The 23108-nt window shown below is 47.3% G+C and overlaps 1 protein-coding gene across 1 annotated transcript in view; it reads left to right on the plus strand.

Annotated features, from left to right (window-relative positions):
- The first annotated feature begins 13600 nt into the window (after positions 1–13600).
- The window catches only part of SLC6A15 (solute carrier family 6 member 15), a 54729-nt gene continuing 45221 nt past the window's right edge, over positions 13601–23108 (plus strand). The window contains 1 exon segment of the mRNA XM_068160936.1: positions 13601–13759. The gene's annotated coding sequence lies outside the window, so the exon portion shown is untranslated.

Below are 23108 nucleotides of genomic sequence, written 5' to 3' on the forward strand. Positions count from 1 at the left end.
TATGTACCATCCTGTCTTTACTTTTCACCTAGTTCCTGATTGTCTCTCCTCTTCCTTAAATTTTACTGCTGAGATGAGCATCCTTCCCTATGTCTATGCCTTCCTCTCTCTTCATGGTAGAACTGCAAAGTAGCTTTGCAGTTTCCAGGAAATTCCAGTCCTTCAATTCTCCTGAATGACACCACTTAAAAAAAAAACAAACTCCAAACATACATCTTCTACTCCTTCTATAGTATAGTTGGCTTAGAATCATAGAATTATAGAACCAGCCAAGTTGGAAAAGACCTCAGAGATCATCAGGTCCAACCTACAGGCTGGGGTTAGAGTGGCTGGAGAGCAGCCAGGCAGAGAGGGACCTGGGGGTGCTGGTTGATGGTAGGATGAACATGAGCCTGCAGTGTGCCCAGGTGGCGAGGAGGGCCAATGGCATCCTGGCCTGCATTAAGAACAGTGTGGCCATCAGGAGCAGGGAGGTCATTCTGCCCCTGTATACTGCACTGGTTAGGCCACACCTCGAGTACTGTGTCCAGTTCTGGGCCCCTCAGTTTAGGAAGGAGGTTGACTTGCTGGAAGGTGTCCAGAGAAGGGCAACGAAGTTGGTGAGGGGCTTGGAACACAGCCCTGTGAGGAGAGGCTGAAGGAGCTGGGGCTGCTTAGCCTGGAGAGGAGGAGACTCAGGGGTGACCTTATTGCTCTCTACAACTACCTGAAGGGAGGTTGTAAACAGGCAGATGTTGGTCTCTTCTCCCAGGCAGCCAGCACCAGAACAAGAGGACACAGTCTCAGGCTGCACCAGGGGAGGTTCAGGCTGGATGTCAGGAGGAAGTTTTACACAGAGAGAGTGATTGCCCATTGGAATGGGCTGCCCGGGGAGGTGGTGGAATCACGCCTTCCAGTATCTGAAGGGGGCCTACAGGAAGGCTGGGGAAGGACTACTCAGGATATCAGGTAGTGATAGGACTAGGGGGAATGGAATGAAGCTGGAGGTGGGGAGATTCAGGCTGGATGTGAGGAGGAGGTTCTTCACCATAAGAGTGGTGAAACCCTGGAATGGGTTGTCCAGGGAGGTGGTCGAGGCCCCGTCCCTGGGGGTGTTTAAGAGCAAGCTGGATGAGGCTCTGTCCAGCCTGATGTAGTGTGGGGTGTCCCTGCCCATGGCAGGGGAGTTGGAACTAGATGATCCGTGTGGTCCCTTCCAACCCTGAATGAAACTATGAAACTATGAAACCATCACTGGAGGTGTTCAGGAGGAGACTTGACAGGGTGCTTGGTTACATGGGTTAGTTGATTAGGTGGTGTTGGATGATAGGTTGGACACGATGATCTTGAAGGTCTCTTTCAACCTGTTCTATTCTATTCTATTCTATTCTATTCTATTCTATTCTATTCTATTCTATTCTATTCTATTCTATTCCTATTACCCAATCACTAACACCTCATGGCAGCTGACTCATGGCTCCAAATGCCACATCCAATCCTTTTTTGAACACCTCCAGGGATGGTGCCTCCACCACCTCCCTGGGCAGCACATTCCAGTGGCAAATTATTCTTTCTTTCTGTGAAGAATTTTCTCCTCATCTCAAGCCTAAACTTCCCCTGGCACTTCTTGATACTGTGTCCTCTTGTTCTGTTGCTGCTTGCCTGGGAGAAGAGACAGAATCACAGAATGTTAGGGGTTGGAAGGTGCCTTGAAAGCTCATCCAGTCCAACCCCCTGAGAGAGCAGGATCACCTCGAGCGGATCACACAGGAACACATACATGCAGATTTTGAATGTCTCCACAGAATAAAACTCCACAACCACTCTGGGCAGCCCATTCCAATGTGTTTTTTCATCCTCACAGTGAAAAACTTTTTCCTTCTGTTCACATGGAAGCTCCTCTGCTCCAGCTTGCACCCATTGCCCCTTGTCCTATCACTGGACATCACTGAGCGGAGCCTGGCTCCATCCTCTCAACGTCCTGCCCTGCATATCTTTACAAACATGAATGAGGTCAGCCCTCAGGCTCCTCTGCTCCAAGCTAAAGAGACAGCTCCCTCAGCCTTTCCTCAGAAGAGAGATGTTCCACTCCCTCAAGTTAGCCTTGCTATGGCAAAAATATTTTGACATAGCTTGAGGTTATCAAACTAAATGGACCGAATCCATGTTATGAGGCTTTATGCAGAGCAAGGACTGAAGAAAGTGGTGGAGTTAGAGTGACCTCATTTACTGTTAGCCTATGTCAGAGTAGAATAGAATAGAATAGAATAGAATAGAATAGAATAGAATAGAATAGAATAGAATAGAATAGAATAGGATAGGATAGGATAGGATAGGATAGGATAGGATAGGATAGGATAGGATAGGATAGGATAGGATAGGATAGAACAGAACTGATTTGATTTGAATTGAATTGAATTGAATTGAATTGAATTGAATTGAATTGAATTGAATTGAATTGAATTAACCATGTAGGAAAAGACCTTCAAGATCATCGAGTCCAACCTATCACCCAACACCATCTCATCAACTAAACCATGGCACTAAGTGCCTCATCCAGTCACTTCTTAAGCACTTCCAGTGATGGTGATTCCACCACCTCCCTTCAGGTAGTTGTAGAGAGCAAGAAGGTCTCCCCTGAGCCTCCTCTTCTCCAGGCTAAGCAACCCCAGCTTCCTCAGCCTCTCCTCACAGGGCTGTGCTCCAAACCCCTCCCCAGCTTTGTTGACCTTCTCTAGACACCTTCCAGTAGCTCAACATCTTTCCTAAACTGAGGGGCCCAAAAATACTAGTTGAAAATTTGCAGGCTGCAAAAAAATTTGGTTGTGTAGACTCCTTTGAGTGCTACATATTATATGGCATTCTATGTGTTATTAATATGAATATTAAATAAAGGCTATGACTCAGTTGTAAAACTTCCTCAAATCACCTTTTTATGTTTACAAATGCTAGGAATCATTGACTAGTATATGGCTGAGAATAGATGGCTGAAAATCCAGCAAGCACTATTTTCAGTATATAGAAATAAAAAGATGCAATATTCATAGCAATGTTTACACTAATTTCTATACACTCATTTACACTGATTCCTTTACAGAGCTCTCTAATTTGCTTCCCCTTTACTGCTAGGCAGATGAGATATCATCAAGGAATTTATATCATATATTACCTGGGTGAGACTTTTCAATGAATTTATAGCTAGGGTTTGAAGAGCCCTGGTGGCCCAGAAGGCCAGTGGGATCCTGGGGTGTATTAAGAGGAGTGTGTCCAGCAGATCCAGGGAGGTTCTCCTCCCCCTCTTCTCTGCCCTGGTGATACCTCATCTTGAGTACTGTGTTCAGTTTTGGGCTCCCCAGTTCAAGAGGGACAGGGATCTGCTGGAGAGGGTCCAGTGGAGGGCTACAGAGATGATTATGGGACTGGAGCACTGCCTGGTGAAGAGAGGCTGAGGGACCTGGGGCTTTTTAGTCTGGAGAGGAGAAGACTGAGAGGGGAGGTATGTGAGGGCTGGGTGTCGGGGGGGAGGGGACAGGCTCTGTTCACTTCCTCTCTGTTACAGGACAAGGAGCAATGGATGTAAGCTGCAGCACAGGAGGTTCCACCTCAACACAAGGGGCAACTTCTTTACTGTAAGGGTCCCAGAGCCCTGGAACAGGCTCCACAGAGAGATTGTGGAGTCTCCTCTGGAGACTTTCAAGGCCTGTCTGGATGCATTCCTCTGTGACCTGAACTAGATTGTATGGTCCTGCTCTGGCAGAGGGTTGGACTTGATGATCTCTTTGGGTCCCTTTCAACCCCTGACACCCTGTGATCCTGTGAGTCATGCTAGCAATGGAAATTAAAGTTTCAAAATGAGAGACATCCAGCTCTACAAGGGCTTGTGACTCAAAAGCAAGCCTTAAATGATATTTGCAGCAGTGCCAGTGCACTTTGTAGTAGCTGGTAAACAAGACCAGGGTTTGGAGTTCTGTTTGTGTCTCTTCCTGGAACAGTTAACTTAGCCTGGACACTACTGCATCCCTGAGAGCAGTATGGAGTGTTACACTGTGGAACTATGATCACTCACTGATGAGTACACTGAGAGTTTAATTCTCTTGAATGTGCTTTTATAGAATCATAGAATCAGTAAGGTTGGAAAAGACCTCCAAGATCATCAAGTCCAACCTGTCACCCAACACCTCATGACTACTAAACCATGGCACCAAGTGCCACGTCCAATCCCTTTTTGAACACCTCCAGGGGCAATGACTCCACCACCTCCCTGGGCAGCACATTCCAATGGCAAATTACTCTTTCAGTGAAGAACTTTCTCCTGACCTTGAGTCTAAACTTCCCCTGGCACAGCTTGAGACTGTGTCCTCTTGTTCTGGTGCTGGTTACCTGGGAGAAGAGACCAACCCCCACCTGGCTACAACCTCCCTTCAGGTAGTTGTAGACAGCAATGAGGTCTCCCCTGAGCCTACTCTTCTGCAGGCTAAACACCTCACACTACAGCAGGTTGCTCACAGCCACATCCAGCCTGGCCTTCAAAACCTCCAGGGCTGAGGCTTCCACCACCTCCCTGGGCAACCTGCGCCAGTCTCTCACCACCCTCATGGGGAAGAACTTCATGACATACAATCTGACTGTATTCTCTTTTGGCCTCGCTCCTTTTCCCCTAGTCCTATCACTGCCCAACACCACATAAAGTCTGTTAGTTAGATACTTCTTCTGGCAACTTGCTGTTACCAAAAAAATAATTAAAAGAAAGTTAGTAAAAAGTAAAAATAGATTTAAAAAATAAACAGGACCCAAGCCTGCCTGACCTGCTGGGGCTCTTGGAACTGTAGCAACCACAGTAAAGATACACACCAAGATATTTAAAGCATAATAAAATGCCACCTTAATATGATTTATTACCAAGGAAAACCCTGTGCATAAGCTCTCAAAGCAGAAAACCAGGGCCAGCAGTGCATCAGAGACTCAGGAGAGAGAAACTGTTGTTGTTTCTGAATGGGATGGTCACATGAGGGAAGAGAGGATTGCACGTGGAAGGGTGAAGGGGAAGTGGGTGAGCTTGTGATTTACAAGGCTTGGTCATTGGCTCAGTAATCCTTTTGGTTTCACTGCAGAAAAATCCCAGAATCCCAGAATGTTAGGGACTGGAAGGGACCTCAAGAGATCATCCAGTCCAACCCCCCTGCCACAGCAGCAGCACCTATCAGGTCACCCAGGAACTCATCGAGACAGGTCTTGAACATCTCCAGAGAGGGAGACTCCACAGCCCCCCTGGGCAGCCTGTTCCAGTGTTCTGTCATGCTCACGGGGAAATAATTCTTCCTCCTGTTTCCATGGAACTTCCTATGCCTCAGCTTCCTCCCAGTGTCCCTTGTGCTGGCATTGAGCATCACCCAGCAGAGCCTGGCTCCATCCTTTTGGCACTCACCCTTACACCTTTATAAACATGAATGAGGTCACCTCTCTTGTCTCCTCCTCCCCAAGCTACAGAGCCTTCAGCTCCCTCAGTCTCTCCTCCTCAGGAAGATGTTCCACTCCCTTCATCTTTTTTGTGGCTCTGTGATGGACTCCTCAAGCAGTTCCCTGAGGTCCTCCTGAGGGGCCCAGAACTGGACACAATATTCCAGATGCAGCCTCCCCAGGGCAGAACAGAGAGAGAGGAGAACCAATCTTGACAGGCCCTCTAATACAACCCAGGATACCATTTGCCTTATTGGCCACAAGAGCACATTGCTAACATGTTGTCAGAATTGTTCTGTCATGCCTCATGCTCTTTCAGGATGTGCACTTCAGTAACACTTTGGTCTCTGAAAGACAGAGTGAGGCAGCAAGGTTCATTCTAATGCAACCTTAGCTCTTCCTCCTGGGATGGGCTTTAATCATTTGGAGTTGTCTGCTGGTATGCAGGGAGAAAATTCACGCTTGGAGAACTTGCGTTGTTGTTGTTAAAACTTGTTGTTTTGATCTGAAAAGCACAGATTTTCCCACCAAGCAAAATGATAATCATGGAAATATTTCCTTGTAATGGCCACCATTGTGCTTTATTTGATGAAGTATTGATGGGTTTGTTCTTGTTGCATGGAGGCAAAGCAAACCATGAACTGCAGTTGTGCATTATGAAAGATTTCATGGAAAATAAAGTTACTTTAAAATCCCTTTCTTTCACCACCACCTCCCCTTTCCCACCCCTTTTACACCCCACCCACCCCATTTTCCCCAAATCCCAGAGCACCTGGGCTCTGTTGAGGGTCTCCTCCCACCCCAGGTGTGGCCACTTGGCCCTTCCCCACCCACTCCCCTTTTTAATCCCCACCAGGAGAGGCAGAACCTCCAAGCTGAGCCTGTCTGGGCTGAGGATCCTTCTCTGATCTCTGGTGAGTGCCCCTGGTGCACACTGGGTGATGGTGGTGGTGACAACAAAGGCCAGGGGGCCTGGTGGCCCCCTGGTTAGCTAGGGATATTGTTGATGACTTCTCCAATATTGTCTGGTTTCCTCACTGGTGCTGAGCTCTTCTGTGTGGTATCTTGGCTAGTTGAGGGTCTTGCCCCTGGCTCTGTGATCGGTGCAAAAATGGTGGTGGGGGGAGCAGAAGCTGTTTAGGCAGGGTGGAGGAAGGTGTAGAAGGAGCAGGAGCTGCTTTAGGAAGATGAAGGGGAGTGGTGGTGGTGGAGCAGGGGCTGTTCAGGCAGGGTGGAGGAAGGTGTAGAGGGAGCAGGAGCTGCTTTGGGAAGGTGAAGGCTGGTGGGGGGCAGGCAGGAGGGTTAAACTAAAAAACCTTCAGAAGCCTCTTCCCACTCTAATTCTGTGACCTAGCTCCAGTGCCCTTGCTATGGGCAGGGACACCTTCCACCAGACCAAGTCAGCATCTTTAAGGGCATATTGTATTTTTTTACTGTACATAGGAATCAAAGCAATATATGGTAGCTGTGAGGATCTGATGGGGTTTGGATTTGAAGCTACCTTCTCTTGAAAAGAAGGTCTTCTGTATATTGACATGAAGTCCAGGAGTGAATAAAAATTTTTGGCTGAAGAACCATTTAAAAGCCCACTGAATTTATGGAAAGGGTTTGGCTGCTTCAATACTATTGCTCAGCAAAAGTTAGTCTTTGACTGAAGCATAGGTAGTGGAAACACTGAAGTAAATTCATAACTCAAAGACAGGTTCTCTTACCAATATATGAAGTGATGTCCTTTGAGAAAGAAAATGCCATAACCCATGCCTAATTTGGCAGCCTGACTCTATAAATTTTGATTCAGAAAAAGGGTAGGAAGGATACTGTAGGAGAGTTGGGCTAGATGATCTTCAGAGGTCCTTTCCAACCCCTACCACTCCCTGATTCTGTGACAGGAATTTGTGCTTCCAAACACACTGAAATATGGAAATAAATTGTCTTGTGTCTCCTGATGTATTTTTTTCCCCCCTCACAAATATGTTTATTTAAAGATAATTATTTCAGCAACTAATCTCAACACTGTCTGTCTTCTACTTGAAGAGATTTCCTTTACAAGCCTTCATAGTACCTCAAAAATCAAGTTTGGCTTCTGAGCTAGAAAAAATGGCAACTGTCTTTGTCGCTTGTTGGAGTTCTGCTGTGCCTCTGTAAGAAATAAAGGTAAATATGTAGAAAGAGATAATTAATTTGCTTCTCTTTTAGCAGGTCTGAGTGAGTTCAGAATGAAACATGCATTGTGATAAGAGTGATTTTATCACCACAGGCTTGTGTTTCAGGCCTCTTTTCACCTGCAGTTGAGAGTTTGCACACATGTGGAAGGGTTGGGGTTTGCATTCCAGCACCTCTTGGAAGTGCCAGCTGAGGTCTTCAGTCACAAGTTTCCTTGTAGAGCCCAAGCTGCTCTCTTATTATTTCAAACCTTTTATCCATACTTCCAGCACACCTTGGAGATTGAGAATTTGGGACAGAGCAGTTTGAGTTATGGATAGGAATTACAGCACAGGAAGTTCCATCTCAACATGAGGAAGAACTCCTTTACTGAAAGGGTCACAGAGTGCTGGAACAGGCTGCACAGAGAGGTTGTGGAGTCTCCATCTCTGGAGACTTTCATGACTTCTCTGGATGCATTCCTGTGCAACCTGCACTAGATTTTAAGGCCCTGGTCTGGCAGGAGGGGTTGGACTTGATATCCAGAGGTCCCTTCCAGCCCCTAATATCCTGTGACATGCAGCAATGTCTTTGCTAGGTTTCTCCACATGGATTCTTGCTGGTACCACAAAGGACTGATGACAAATAGGGAACTCACCTGTGAAACAGGTGACCTAGCTACAAGTGCTAGCCCAAAAAGAGCCACAAAAGCAACACTACTGGTAGTAACCTTCATGTAGAGACAGGCAGTCACAGAACATTCTTTCTCACAGCTTAAGAAGAGGTTGGGGTGAGGTGGGGGTTGGTCTCTTCTCTCTAGGATCAGGTGATAGAAGGAGAGGAAATGGCCTGAAAGTGTGCCAGGGGAGGGTTATGTTGGAGATCAAGAACAGGGTCAGGGATTGGAGCAGGCTGCTCAGGGAGGTGGTAGAGTCCCTGTCTATGGAGGAGTTAGAGAGATGTGTGGCCATGGCACTTGGGGACGTGGTTTGATGGTAGTGGTGGAACTGGGTTGAAGGTTGTACTGGATGATCTTGGAGGCCTCTTCCAACCAAAACAACTCTGATTCTGTAATTCTGTGAAAATACCTCTGGAGCCAGCTTGAAAGCCAAAACCTGCACCACAGCTGGGGAGATGATGTGGCCCCCTGCCCTTTCCAGGTGCTGAGGTTTAACACACTTGCAGCCAGAGTTTGTGTGGTGAATGGTCCAGGGGAGTTTCTATGGCTCTTTGTGTGCAGTAGGTGCCATTAAAAACTCAAAACTTGCTGTCCTGCCTTGGATCTAGCACTTGGGTAGTTACAGCTCCCAGGCACAGGGTGGTAAGGCAGTGACTTGGTGTGGCTGTTTGTGATTGACTTAGGAGGCACTGGTTTTTCTCCAGAAAGGAGGGGAAAAAAGCTTCTCTGGGAGGTCATGGTAGCTCCAGGTCTGTGTGACCACACTGTGTGTCACCTAGACCTGTAGAGCAAGAGGAAGAACAAACTTGCCTGCCATGATAACTGGTTTTGGCAGCACCTCAAGAAGTTTCTCTGGTTGTCCACATGGCTAAGAACCTTAGCCACTATTTTTCTGTCCCTACTTAGGTGAAGACCTTGGGACCTTGAGGCATGCCTCGATTGTCTGTGAAAGGGGATGTGCTGATGCAAAAACCTATCAGGGATCCATGTGGTGCTTGGGTGCTACAGGGATTTAAAGTTGCTAGGTCTCTTCTTGGCATATATGACCAGAGGGATTTGGAGGGGAAGGTAATGCTAGTCAGAACCATTGATCATTAAATGCATTGCATCAATTCATCAGAGGCAACCTGAGATGTCAAATTTGATTGGAAAATAATTGTGCAGAAATACCTTATTCCAAGTGCCCTCTACTCCTGACACCTTTTAATAGTGGAGATGGGGTGGAGGTGGAAGAATGATAAATGAGCAAGGATCTAACAGGGCAGGATAGATCAGACAGTGCCTGTTCTTTCCATTGTCTTTAAAACATGACTTTTGCTGTTGTCAGGTTGCCTACAAGACCCACAATCCCCAAGCAGAGAAGCTGTTCATTTTTTTTTTTTTCTTTGAATAGAGTGACTCAAGATCCTGCTGCAGGAGGCAGAGGTCTGAATTGGAAGATTTGCCTGAATCCAGAATTAAGAGGTAAACTCTGCAGTGCAGGTTTTACCCCATACAGCAGACCTGAATAGTCTTTGAAGTGCTGCAAGTTCTGATCATCTTGATCATTCCTCCTCACGAGGAAGTTGTAGTTATTTGGAGGGAAAGGGAGAGGGATGTGCTGATCTTCTGTTTCTGTTTGCAGGGGAATAACTCAAAACTGAGGTACGGGAAGTTCAGTTTGGATATTAGGAAGTTTTTCACTGAGAGGATGGTCAAGCACTGGAACAAGCTCCCCAGGGAAGTGCCCATGGCACCAAGCCTGATGGTGTTCAAGAAGTCTTTGGACAACACTCTTGGATCTGTAATTGAATTTTTAAGTTGCCTTGTGTAGAGTCAGGAGCTGCACTTGCTGATCCTCTGGGTCCCCTCCAACTCAGCATATTCTGTGATGCTCTGTAATCAATCAGGTTGGAGGAGACCTCCAAGATAATTAAGTCCAACTGATCACCCAACCCTATTTAATATAGAATTAAGCAGATTGGGAAAGACCTTTGAGATCATTGAGTCCAACCTATCACCCAACACCATCTCAACTAAACCATGGCACCAAGTGCCTTTTCCATTCTCTTTTTAAACGCTTCTGGTGATGGTGACTCCACCTCCCTGGGCAGCACATTCCAATGGCCAATCTCTTTATGTGAAGAACTTCTTTCTCAGATCAAGCCTAAGCTTCCTCCTGTACAGCTTGAGACTGTCTCCTCTTGTTCTGGTGCTTGTTGCCTGGGAGAAGATATCAACCCCTACCTGGCTACAACCTCCCTTCAGGTAGTTGTAGACAGCAAGAAGGTCTCCCCTGAGCCTCCTCTTCTCCAGGCTAAGCAACCCCAGCTCCCTCAGCCTCTCCTCATAGGGTTTGTGCTCCTAAGACCTCACCAGCTTTGATGTTTTTCCTCATGCTGGCATTTCTTATCTTTCCATTGGGAATGATGCTTTGTGTGCTCAAAACTCCCAAGTCCTGAGCACAGACAATGACTGTGGCCAACCAATGAGGCTCTTTCTGTATGTGCAGGCCTGTAACTCAGCTTAGAGAATGACAAGCTCCCCTCCAATTTAACTCAGTCTTATAATGGTTAAATCACAAACCTTGTGTCCACCAGAGGTGCTTAACAAAAAAAGGGCATAAATTAGTAACCTATTTTTTTTTATTATGTCTCTGTCATTTTTCACTCAGAAGCAGAAGTGAAAATCCTTCTACACTAGTAGCAGAATTGCTTTTGCACTTTTGAAGCCTGGAATGCCTGCACTTCAAAGATTAAACAAGTGTGGAATTAAGAATGGCTCTTTTCAGTTCTTTTCAGTTCCTATAAACACAATAAAAAACGAGTACAAAGGAGATTACAAACACTGGAGTAAAAGTTAGCATTTACAAGAGGTGCAGTGAAAGTACTCTGTGCTGGGTTAGGAACTGGCTGGAGGGCTGAGGCCAGGGGGTGGTGGTGAATGGTGCCACATTCAGCTGGCAGCCAGTCCCTAGTGCTGTCCCCCTGGGAAGAGTGCTGGGCCCCCTCCTCTTTAATATCTTCATTGATGATCTGGATGAGGGGGGTGAGTCACTCATCAGTAAACTTGTGGATGGCACCAAGTTGGGAGCAGGTGTTGATCTGTTAGAGAGTAGAAGGGCTCTCCCAGAGGGACCTTGCCTGCTGGACAGATGGCAGAGTCCAACATGATGACATTCAATGCAGTGCTACATTGCTGGGGTTGGAGTGGCTGGAGAGCAGACAGGCAGAAAGGGCCTTGGGGGTACTGATTGACAGCTGGCTGAACACATGACAGCAGTGTGCCCAGGTGGCCAAGAAGGCCAATGGCATCCTGGCCTGCATCAGAAATAGTGTGGCCAGCAGGAGCAGGGAAGGTATTGTGCCCCTGTACTCAGCAGTGGTTGGGCCACACCTGGAGTATTGCATCCAGTTCTGGCCCCCTCAATTTATGAAGGACATTGAGACACTTGAATGTGTCCAGAGAAGGGCAACGAGGCTGGGGAGAGGCCTCAAGCGCAGCCCTGTGAGGAGAGGCTGAGGGAGCTGGGGTGGTTTAGCCTGGAGAAGAGGAAGCTCCAGGGAGACCTCCTTGCTGTCTACAACTACCTGAAGAGAGGTTGTAGGCAGGTGGGGGTTGGTCTCTTCTCCCAGGCACCCAGCACCAGAACAAGAGGACAGAGTCTTAAGCTGCACCAGGGGAAGTTTAGACTTGAGGGGAGGAGGAAGTTCTTCACAGAGCGAGTTGTAAGCCATTGGAATGTGCTGCCCAGGGAGGTGGTGGACTCACTGTCCCTGAAGGTGCTCAAAAAGGGATTGGACATGGCACTTGAAGCTATGGTTTAGTAGTCATGAGGTGCTGAGTGACAGGTTGGACTTGGTGATCTTTGAGGTCTCCTCATTAATGGCACACAAAATTCCAAGGGATGCAGGAATGACCCTCTCCTGTGTCAATTAACCATGCAGTCATGTGGTAACATTATTAATGTACTAAATAAAAGTATCACTCATGATCTGGCAACAAAATGTGCAAATTCTTCCTCCCGTTAGCATTTGGTTTAAAATGAGTTTAGTTCACCATTAGAAACTTAGTCAGGGTCAAGTTCATTTTTATGAAGCTCCAAATGCTACTCAATCACTAGGTGCAAATCCTGTTGTTTACAGGACTGCTTTTTACATGTAAATTGCATACAGTGTGGAAATTAGTTGCTACATCTACTGACAACAAAAATGAGAAATGTGAAATGCTACAACCAGCTGCTTTTGACAGTGGAAATATGAAGGTAGGTTTGCACCACAGCTTGCTTAGAATATGAAGGAAATGCAAACTAGTTAGGCAGACTAACTTCAAAATTCTTTGGGGGGAAAAAATTGCTCCTTGATTCATGCAGTGTAAGAAAGTTACATATCTTTATTCAGCACATATTAAGATCAAAGCTGTTACAATTAATTACAAAGTGAGCAGTAAATTACTGCACTCTCCGTTCTGTCATGGCTATCTCCACCAAAGCCAACACATCTGTCATGCCTCGTTGTTGCACCTTTGAATTTCTTTACCACAAGCCTCCTTTTCTAACCAGAATCGATCTGTTTTTCTTTTTAAAGGAAAAGCCAAGGAAAAACATGTGGTGGAAGGGCAGAGGACAGATTTAAGGGCATAAAGTTTAGGTGAGGTTGTTAAAAGGAAACATCATCGTTATGCGAACACAGCAGCAAGTCTGGGTTAGAAGGAGGGTCCTTCCCATGCTCTTCACGGTCTCTCTCCATCCCTTGAGTCCCCAGGCGAGCCTCCGCCAAGTTTCCACCCTTCCTCGCTTGCCGCTGCCTCCTCGCTTCCAGCACGCAGGTGTTCTGGGTACCGCGGCCGCCACCCTGCTCCGACCCTGACCGACCCTTTTTCCTCTCTCGGGCCCGCACCCATCGCTCCCACTTATCCTCTTTTTGGAAAATCTCCACGTTTTCCATGGAAGCTCACACCCATGAGCCTGCTTCCCGCCTATAGGCCACCCCCCAGGCTACCTCCTTGCCTGTGCCCCGCTCCCCTGCCAACGCGAGGCCAAAGGCTGCGGCTCCGCTGGGCGCTCGCAGCCCATGTGTGCGGCACACTGGATCGGGGACTCGGTAACCGTCACACGTCCGGACGGGATGCAGCAGGGCACGGGGCACCGGCGGTGCCAGAGCTTGACCGCAGGGCATTTGTCGCGGCGGTGGCGGGCCTCTCCTTCTTCTTCCTCCTCCTCCGCCTGCCGCCTCTGCCTCTCTGCCGCCCGCCTCCCGCGGAGGAGATGCTGCTGCAGGCGGGGGGCGCTGCTCCTTACGTCAGGAGGTGCGGCTCCCCCGGTCCGGCGCTGCCCTCCCCCTTCCTCTCCCCCCGCCGCTTTTATGTCTGTCTTTAAACGCCGTCGCAGTGAGGCTTAAGCACATGTGCCTGCCACCGCCTGCTCGCCGCTGAGCCCCGCGCCGGAACGGCCGCGCTCGCCACCCGTGGCCCCTCATTCCCTCGCTTCCCGCCGCCGGCGCCTAGCGAGCCCCGCGGGAGGAGGTAAGGCAAGGGAAGGCGGCGGCTAGGGAAGGCGGCGGCTGCGGAGGGCGGGCGAGCGAGCAGGACGCCGCCACGATTCCGCGCGTTCCCAGCCCAGCCGTGCGACCGGCGCCGCATGGGGAGCATGGCCGGCCCCACCGCCTCGCTTGTTCAGCCGGGTGGGCGGACAGGAAGGGGCAGGGGGTGCGAGGAGGAGGGGGTGGGGGGTGTCCTTTTCCGTCCTGTGTACGCTTTTCTGCGGGGAGCATGGGGGTCCCTCCCCCCGCGGGGAGGCTGCTTTCGCCCCGGGGCCAGCATCTTGCTCGCAGCGAGGGGACCAGCCCCACGGAAGACAATAGCGAGCGCCCGCTGGAAGCCGCCCATGTGTTTTAACTTGGTTGTAGGTTAAGAGGATGTACGGGGCTGTTTTAAGAATAAAGAGGGGGTGGGGTAGGGAATTTGCATCCTTTTACTACCGTGAGTTATACAAATGTCATTAAGAATCTCCCGCGTGTTGTTTAAAGCACGTTAGATGTATGTGCAGCGCATGTTTCACGGGGAGCGGGGCCGAGGGCCGGCTCCATCGCGGGAGGGGAGCACCGTGTTGATGCGCCTCCCTGCGCGGCTATCTTATCTCCGGGCTGGCAGGGAGCGGGACGAGCCTCGCCGTTCCGGCAGATGAGGGAGGGAGCGGGAACATCGCCAGTTGCGCCGGGAGCGGCCCGCGGGCGCCCATCCCCGCCTGGTGACGGCGGCAGCGTGCGAGGCTGAGTCGCAGCAGGGCGAGGGCTGCGGTCGCCGTGTTCGATGGCTGGGTGGAGGAGGCGCAGGAGGTAGGTGGGGAAGTCCCGCGGCTGCCCGGGCCCCGCATTGTTGCTGCGGAGCGTGGGCGTCGCCCGGCGGGGGCCGGCGCGGTGCCCTCCCACCGCTGCCACCCGCATCCCTCGCCCCACGCCGGCTGGAGCGGTCTCGGTGGGCTGGGTGCTGGGTGCACCCTAGTGTCGGCCATGTTTGGGTGGGAATGGTGATGAGGACCTTTCCTCAACCTTTGTGCGTCTTGGATCTATTTCCTCTTTATTAGGTGCAACCCCCTGTGTACTACGGCACATCCACATCCACAGGGTGGACTCTCTGGACTGTACCTACAGTTTCCCCCCCAGTGATTTCTTCCTTTTTTTCCCCCCCTCTGCTCTTCAATTTCCATATCAATTCTTATTTCCCATGCCCATATTGGCTGGGGTTTGTGCCGGCTTTGCTAGTATTAGATCGAACTGGAATGTCTGTGCTTTTCTGGGTGGAAGTAAATGAGATGATTGAAATCTGCCTGCGCAGTCACGCTGACCTACCCCACGAGAGGTTCCATTTAAGTAAATCACGCTTTGTTTTATTTGGAAAAGGTGTAATCAAGAGCTCATCCTCAATCAGCCATTTTATTTTCCATGAGCTGTTGCTACATAGTCAGCTCACTGCTGGAGGGTTGATTTCTGAGAGAAGCCTAATTGTTTTTCAACAATGTGTCAGCATCAAACATGTCACTGACATACTATAGGATGTGGACCCAAATCTTTTGTTTCTCCCTGCAAAGGAAGTATAAATGAAAGGATGATTTTGTTGTGTCATGTACATGTGCACTGGATGTATTATGCAAACAGCTTACTCTGATTAAAAAATTATGACTATATGCTCTTCTTTCTGGGTTTTATTTTTCAGTAGTATGCTTCCTATTATCAACATCTCATTAAAAAGGAGACTTTAAAAAATACTTAGGGGAGATTGCTTAATTTTGTCTTGACTAATAGACAAGGTGCTGGTTTACACATAGACCATATGAAGAGAAGGATAGAATGAAAGCCTGCATTTGGTGCATATCCAGCACTCCCTTCGGGCTCAGCTCGGATTCAAACCCCAAACCTGCCATTGGTTTTGAAACTGAACCGTTTGATAGCTGTTCAGATGTGCCACCAACAGTGAAACTAAGTAAGTGAAACTGCTAATCATTTTTAAACTAGTTTTGCAGCACAGCCTGATTCCTGTTGACCTTTAATATCGGCATCCTTACAGTTTTCTTTCTTGTGGGCAAGCAAGCAAGAAACTAGTAGTGCAGATGAGAACCACGTAGCCTGAACAGCTTTGTCAGCCCTCTTTTCTCTGCTGTGTATTGCAAAACTTTTAACATGTTGCATTTATCAGGCAATTAAACAGCAAAATCCCACCCCAAACCAGATTTTTCAGAGCCACAATATCTACTAATTGCAGCCATTCCTTTTGTGTTGTTGAGATACATTGGCGTAATTGTTGCTCAAGTGGCATGGAATTGTATCATTTTGGGAGTATTTATGGGAGGAATGTAATTTTTTTTGGAAGACTGATTTATTTGTTTATTTTTAATACTCTAGTGTACAACCAGGAGGGTCCACAATGTTAAGGACACTCTAGTGTACAACCAGGAGGGTCCACAACGTTAAGGACTTGTCCACCCGGTCCCCAGCTGCTTTCCACTGTGCTGCTGTTTCATGCATATCAAGGAATAATGTCCTTGCTCAAAACACAAAATGGCTAGATTGTGGAAGAGCAGTTTGGGGTCCTTTGCTCATAAAGTTTATGGCTTTTCTGTGGGACATTAAGATCTCTGAGTCTTCTCAGTTGATTGCAGAATGACTTTTATCCATCAGCAGGTGGGCTCTCCAAATTTCTGCAGTTCTCTTCTTCCTTGAAATTTGATTCCAAGTGGCCTTGCCATTGCTCAGGAAATAATCCAGAATAATTTGGGGGCTGGAAAAAAAAATCTAAGAATTATAACTGAGCAGTATTCTGCTGGAGAGCTGGATGCACAATACCTGACAAGCCCATACAAAGTAGTGAGAAAGAGCAATGGTGGCTGCCAGAATGGTTGCTCTAGGCACTGGCAGTAACTGTGCTGAGCTTCTCAGAAGCCCACACTGAAATAGAGGTCTTCATTCTTACCCTTCAGTTGTACAATTTACTGTTAACTCTTCAAAGGTTCCTAGTTTTCTCCATGGAGAAAGGAAAGAAAAAGGTTAGTTAATGCTGTGAACGACAGTGGCTCAAATCTTAACGGTTCCAGTAGTCATTGTTTCCCACATTGGGAAAATACGGGGTTTTGCTGCTGACAAATGGTATTATTTTTGCATTTCAAGCCTGTGCTGCAGTGCCAGTGATTCAGCACACTCTTCTTAAGCCAAGATGGAGAAGGGATGAGCAACTGGAATAGGATGTTTATGGTCTTGAGAGTTTCCGTAGTGGAGTTGGTGTTAATCATCTTCTTTTTAAAGGCAGAGATTTACTGCGATGTAACTCATGAAAGCGTAATTGATACAATGAAATAATCACTTGAGGAGAAGGAAGATTTCTGCTGATAGATCTGTGAACAGTTCAGCCTCTCTGATTATGGATAAGAAGCAGACAAAGAAGTAATCACACAAATTCTTCTCGAGGACAATTTGATTTGCTTACTGAGCCATTCAGAAGCACAGAAGCCAAGGAATAAAGGTCTCAGAGCCACTAAGTAATGTCTTAACTTTTAGTACCTGATTTTTTGCAACTTAAATAACTTCAGTACTTCAATTAACTATTTAAGCATACTTCAATATCCTTTCACTTCTCAGAAGTGTGATCAGATTCTGTGAAGTCATTCTCTTGTAGCTTGCACGGTTTGTTTCAGGTTGCCAGCAGCTCCAGCTTTTGAGCTTGACCAGTCAAGGGTGGAGTATTGTCAGAGCTGTCCAGATTACTTCACTTGGCTTCAGGATGGAAGAGTGATAACAACAGGATTTGTTCCTTCAGTAAAGTGCATACAGGAAAAGACTGCAGAATAAGTGAGATGTTCTTTCTATCTGAATAAGAAATTGTAGTTGGCACATTGTGTAGGTCCATGAAGTATTTCAGTGATGATTAGAGGATGAGCAGAGGGCTGGAGCACCTCTCCTATGAGGACAGACTGAGAGAGTTGGGGCTGTTCAGTCTGGAGAAGAGAAGGCTCTGAGAAGACCTAGTTGTGGCCTTCCAGTATATGAAGGGACCTACAAGAAAGCTGGGGAGGGAATTTTTAGGGTGCTGGGTAGTGATAGGACTGGGGAGAATGGAACAAAACAGGTTGGATGCTAGGAAGAAGTTCTTCCCCATGAGGATGGTGAGACACTGGCACAGGTTGCCCAGGGAGGTGGTGGAAGCCTCAACCCTGGAGGTTTTGAAGGCCAGGCTGGACGTGGCTGTGATGAACCTGCTTTAGTGTGAGGTGTCCTTGCCCATGGCAGGGCGGTTGGAACTGGATGATCCTTGAGGTCCCTTCCAACCCTCACTATTCTATGATTCTATGTTGATTTGTGAGCAGAAATTACGGAGAAGTCTGTGAAAGCAGGTGAGAAACTATGACAAGACCAATAAAGTCTTTAGAGATCACATGCAATGAGAGGAAAAAGTACTGACATTCAAGAGTTCTAGGTTGTAACTTTCTTAGGTATTACTGCTTTGATTTAGAAGAAGTCACAGTCTCACAGTATCACCAAGGTTGGAAGAGACCTCAAAGATCATCGAGTCCAACCTGTCACCACAGACCCCATGACTAGACCACGGCACCAAGTGCCACATCCAATCCCCTCTTGAACACCTCCAGGGATGGTGACTCCACCACCTCCCTGGGCAGCACATTCCAATGGCCAACGACTCTCTCAGTGAAGAACTTTCTCTTCACCTCAAGCCTAAACTTCCCCTGGTGCAGCTTGAGACTGTGTCCTCTTGTTCTGGTGCTGGTTGCATGGGAGAAGAGACCAACCCCCACCTGGCTACAATCTCCCTTCAGGTAGTCCTAGACAGCAAGAAGGTCTCCCCTGAGCCTCCTCTTCTCCAGGCTAAGCAACCCCAGCTCCCTCAGCCTCTCCTCATAGGGCTGTGCTCAAGGCCTCTCCCCAGCCTTGTTGCCCTTCTCTGGACACATTCAAGTGTCTCAATGTCCTTCTTAAACTGAGGGGCCCAGAACTGGACACAGGACTCAAGGTGTGGCCTAACCAATGCAGAGTACAGGGGCAGAATGACTTCCCTGCTCCTGCTGGCCACACTATTCCTGATGCAGGCCAGGATGTCATACAAATACTTACAATCAAACCTATTGTCAGTGAACCAATTCTGAGAGATAAATGCTACTTTTTTTTTGGGGGGGGGAGGTGGGGTAAATCATTATGTTTGTTTTATAATAGTATGAAGTATTATTCTGTAACTGAAATGTAAGGAGACTAGTCTGGAAGGGAAGCTATCTGTATTTGAGACTCTGCAGGGTCTTGATGTAAGGTAAAACCAGGAAGAACATATTTTTAGGGTCTGAAAGATAAATGTCCTAGTAATGTGAAAGAGGTGTAGGTGTCACTGAAGTCTGTATAACTAGCCGTATTTGTAGCAGGTGTGAATTTACACTTGCATCTTTAAATAGTTTTGCTATAGTCTAAATAATTTCATTGTATAGAGACACTAGAATGAAAAAAAAAATAGTAACTTTCTCTAATGTTTTGAAGTCTCCTGTGGCCCAAAGATCTCTTAGTTTTTTTGCAATGTAATGTAGGAGGTCCAGTTTTGGGCTCTCCAGTTTAAGAGTGACAGAGACCTGATGGGGAGGATCACAGTCTCACAGTATAACTTAGGTTGGAAAGGACCTCGAGGATCATCGAGTCCAACCTATCAACACAGACCTCATGACTAGACCATGGCACCAAGTGCCACGTCCAATCTCCTCTTGAACACCTCCAGGGTCGATGACTCAACCACCTCCCTGGGCAACCCGTTCCAATGACGAATGACTCGCTTGGTGAAGAACTTCCTTCTCACCTCGAGTCTAAACCTCCCCTGGCGCAGCTTGAGACTGTGTCCGCTTGTTCTGGTGCTGGTTGCCTGGGAGAAGAGACCAACCCCTTCCTGGCTACAACCACCTTTCAGGTAGTTGTAGAGGGCAATGAGGTCACCCCTGAGCCTCCTCTTCTCCAGGCTAAATAATCCCAGCTCCCTCAGCCTCTCAACAGAATCCAACGGGGAGCCACGAGGTTGATTAGGAACACCTCCCCTGTGAAGAGAGCCTGAGAGCCCTGGGGCTGTTTAGTCTTGAGAAGGCTGAGAGGTAATCTGATTGATGCCTATCAATATCTGAGGGGTGGGTGTCAAGTGGAGGGGGCCAAGCTCTTTTGGGTGGTGCACAGGAGTAAGAGAAAGAGCAAGGGATACAAACTTGGACAGAGAAATTTCACCTCACCATGAGGAGGCACTTCTTTACAGTGAGGGTGACAGAGCCCTGGAGCAGGCTGCCCAGAGAGGTTGTGGAGTCTCCTTCTCTGGAGACTTTCAAACCCCACCTGGATGCATTCCTGTGTGGACTACCCTGGGTGATCCTGTTTTGGCACAGGGCTTGGACTCAATGATCTCCCTTCCAACATCTAATGTACTGTGATAATAGAGACATCAGATAAGCTGACACTTATTTATCTTATGTTTTTTGTCCAGTTTTCCTGGTAGTAGGAGCAAAATCTTGGGAAAACAGACTGAGCTTCATGTAATATCGGAAGACTGAGATACATGTGACATGCATTATCATGTCATTAGCACATCTCTGAAGAATGCAGGGAAGGATATGTTTCATTGCACAGAACATAATTGTCTTTCATTACGATTGAATTAAGTACCTATTTAATCTGTATCTATTACTGACTAGCTGTATTAAACTAGTTAGGGCAAAATGCTGGATCATGGAGTTCACAGCAAAGAGCAAGCATGCTAATGGGCTGCTTCAGTAGGCAGATAAAAATGGGCTTGACTAGGCAAAAAGAAGGCTCTGGTGCATATTCTTATTTCCACCAAAGAACACAATGCTGCATTGCAGCAGGAATTCAGTCTGTGCACCGAGTACTGTAACACAGTGTAACTTGCTGAAATAATTATCTGTACACAGATTCCCCCACTGATAGCCATTCTTCACAGTCACAGTACTCCCACGAAATCTGGTGTGCTCCTGCAGTTGTCTTTCTCTCTTTCTCACTCAAATGTGATGGTCGTAGCTATCCCCCACGTACTCTCTGCACCAGCGGCCTGATTCCTTTTTTGTAGCCACACAGCCTTACTTGGCTTCTGAAATGTTGGGTTTCCTTTTTCTGTGTTGGTTGTTCCCATCATGCCTTCTTGTGCTAAGCTCAAAGACTTGTGTTTGAGATGCACTTCATGGGTTTTATTCACGGTGCAAAAAGCTCCTCTTCGCTGCTTTTGTGTCTAGTTCTCATCCAGTGATTTCCTTTAACTGCAAGCTTAGGCATAAAAATCAGCCCAGATCGTTTATGAACATCTGCCATGGTGAAAATCATGGTTTGTAGTCTTAGCTGTCCTCTGCTGGCTCAAGCTGGTTTCTTCACTGGAAGTCAAGGTGGAGATTTCCTGAGCCAGGAACGCGGGCTCAGCCCAGTGGGGCTGGACTGCTACACTGCGGTACCACAGCCTGCCTTCAAAGCAGAGATTCCAGCCATGTGAGCTGGCTGCAGCTTCATATTGCATTTTGCTACTCCCACAGCAGCATGTTGGTGCGTTAACTGCTTCACTGGAGAAGAAAGCAGGAGTTCTGAAGAACAGAATGTATTAGACTTTGAATGTTTCTGTCAAATTGCTATGTTTTCATCAGATGTAAAAGTAAGGCAATAAAAGAAAAGCAGCACAGTGTTCTGGAAAAGAATGGAGGACCTTTTCCTATGGAAAAATCTACTTGATTTAATAAGTTGTTTCCAGCTAACTGACTGCTGGTTAATGTGATAGAATGCAGCCCTTTTTTCCTTGGGCTTTTCAGAAAGGAGTGTTGGTTTTGAGAAGGAATACAAATGTGATTGTGTTTTAATTTGTCAGAAAAGCATTGCTGAATATTCCTTAATACCTAGTTGCTGCAATATTATTGTGGGATGTTTTCAACCTGAAATTGCTTTATCCATGGCTTTTTCTAGGGACTTGTGCTGTAGCTGCAAAAAACATGGTGCAGTTGTACTCAGGAATTCATAAGCAAGTGAGGTTTTTTTGGTACCTGTTTTTCTCAGCAGTCACCATCCTCATAACTTAAGTCACCATCCTCATAACTTCATTGCTCACTGCTCCACTATGCAGTTGAGAGAACTGGAAGTATGATTTTTGTCTAGTAAGTGGCCGTGTATTGGTGTGCAGATCTGTCTGATAGAGATGTGACAAGAGGGGAGCCTGACCTGAGGTTCATCACCAGTGTAACTGTGAAGGGAAGCAGGCAGTGTTGCACAGACCCAGTCTAACTCCCTTACTAGGCATTGCATAGAAGAAAGATTGGCAGAAAAGGGCATGCAACAATTTTTCTTTCAGTGCATCATTTGGTGTTTCAAATACTGAAGTTCCTTTGAATCTTGCTGCAAATGCTTGCAGCTTGGTCAGTGGAGGCTTTAAAGGTCTTATCTCTTGTGCCAGGATTTCTGAATGCTAGCCTGAAGCTGAGGTAGAAGTTGTATAGCAAGCCTAGATCTCCCAGGGAGCTAATTTGGGTCTGAATTCTCTGTTGCAAGGGATTATTATTGCTTAATCTGCTAATAATGTGGCAGCCTAATCAGGTTACTTTCCTTCTATGTGCTGATGCATTAAGGGTTGATTATATTTCTGTAGAAGAAAATAACAAAATTCCCCACTGTGTTCTAAGGAAGTAACTTGGGGTCTGCAGTTTGCTTGATGTGTCAAAGACAGCTCAGTGTTTTCTCTTTCAATATGAGTAAGAGAGGTTTTAATATACCAAGGACAGTATGAGTAAGACATCGTAAAAATGTCTGATCATCTTCAAAATGATGATGATCAGAGGGCTGGAGCCCCACTCCTGTAAAGACAGGCTGAAAGACTTGTGTGAGATATTCATGCTAAAGAAAGGAAAGCTCTGGCAGGACCTTACAACAGCGTCCCAGTACTTAAAGGGGGCCCTGGAGGTGTTCAGAAAAGGGTTGGACATGGCACTTCAAGCCATGGTTTAGTTGTCAGGAGGTAGACTACACTAGAATAGAATAGAATTAACCAGGTTGGAAAAGACCTTCGAGATCATCCAGTCCAACCTATCACCCAACACCATCTCATCAACTAAACCATGGCACCAAGCACCCCATCCAGTCTCTTCCTAAACACCTCCAGTGATGGTGACTCCACCACCTCCCTGGGCAGCACATTCCAATGGCCAATCTCTCTTTCTGTGAAGAGCTTCTTCCTAACCTCCAGCCTAAACCTCCCCTGGTGTTAGGTAATAGTATCACAGTATCAGTCAGGGTTGGAAAGGACCACGAGGATCATCTAGTTCCAACCCTCCTGCCATGGGCAGGGACACCTCACACTAGATCAGGCT

This window comes from Melanerpes formicivorus, unplaced genomic scaffold, assembly GCF_026170545.1.
Source record: "Melanerpes formicivorus ecotype bairdi unplaced genomic scaffold, bMelFor1.0.p_v2 SCAF_54, whole genome shotgun sequence".
Classification (NCBI taxonomy): Eukaryota; Metazoa; Chordata; class Aves; order Piciformes; family Picidae; genus Melanerpes; species Melanerpes formicivorus.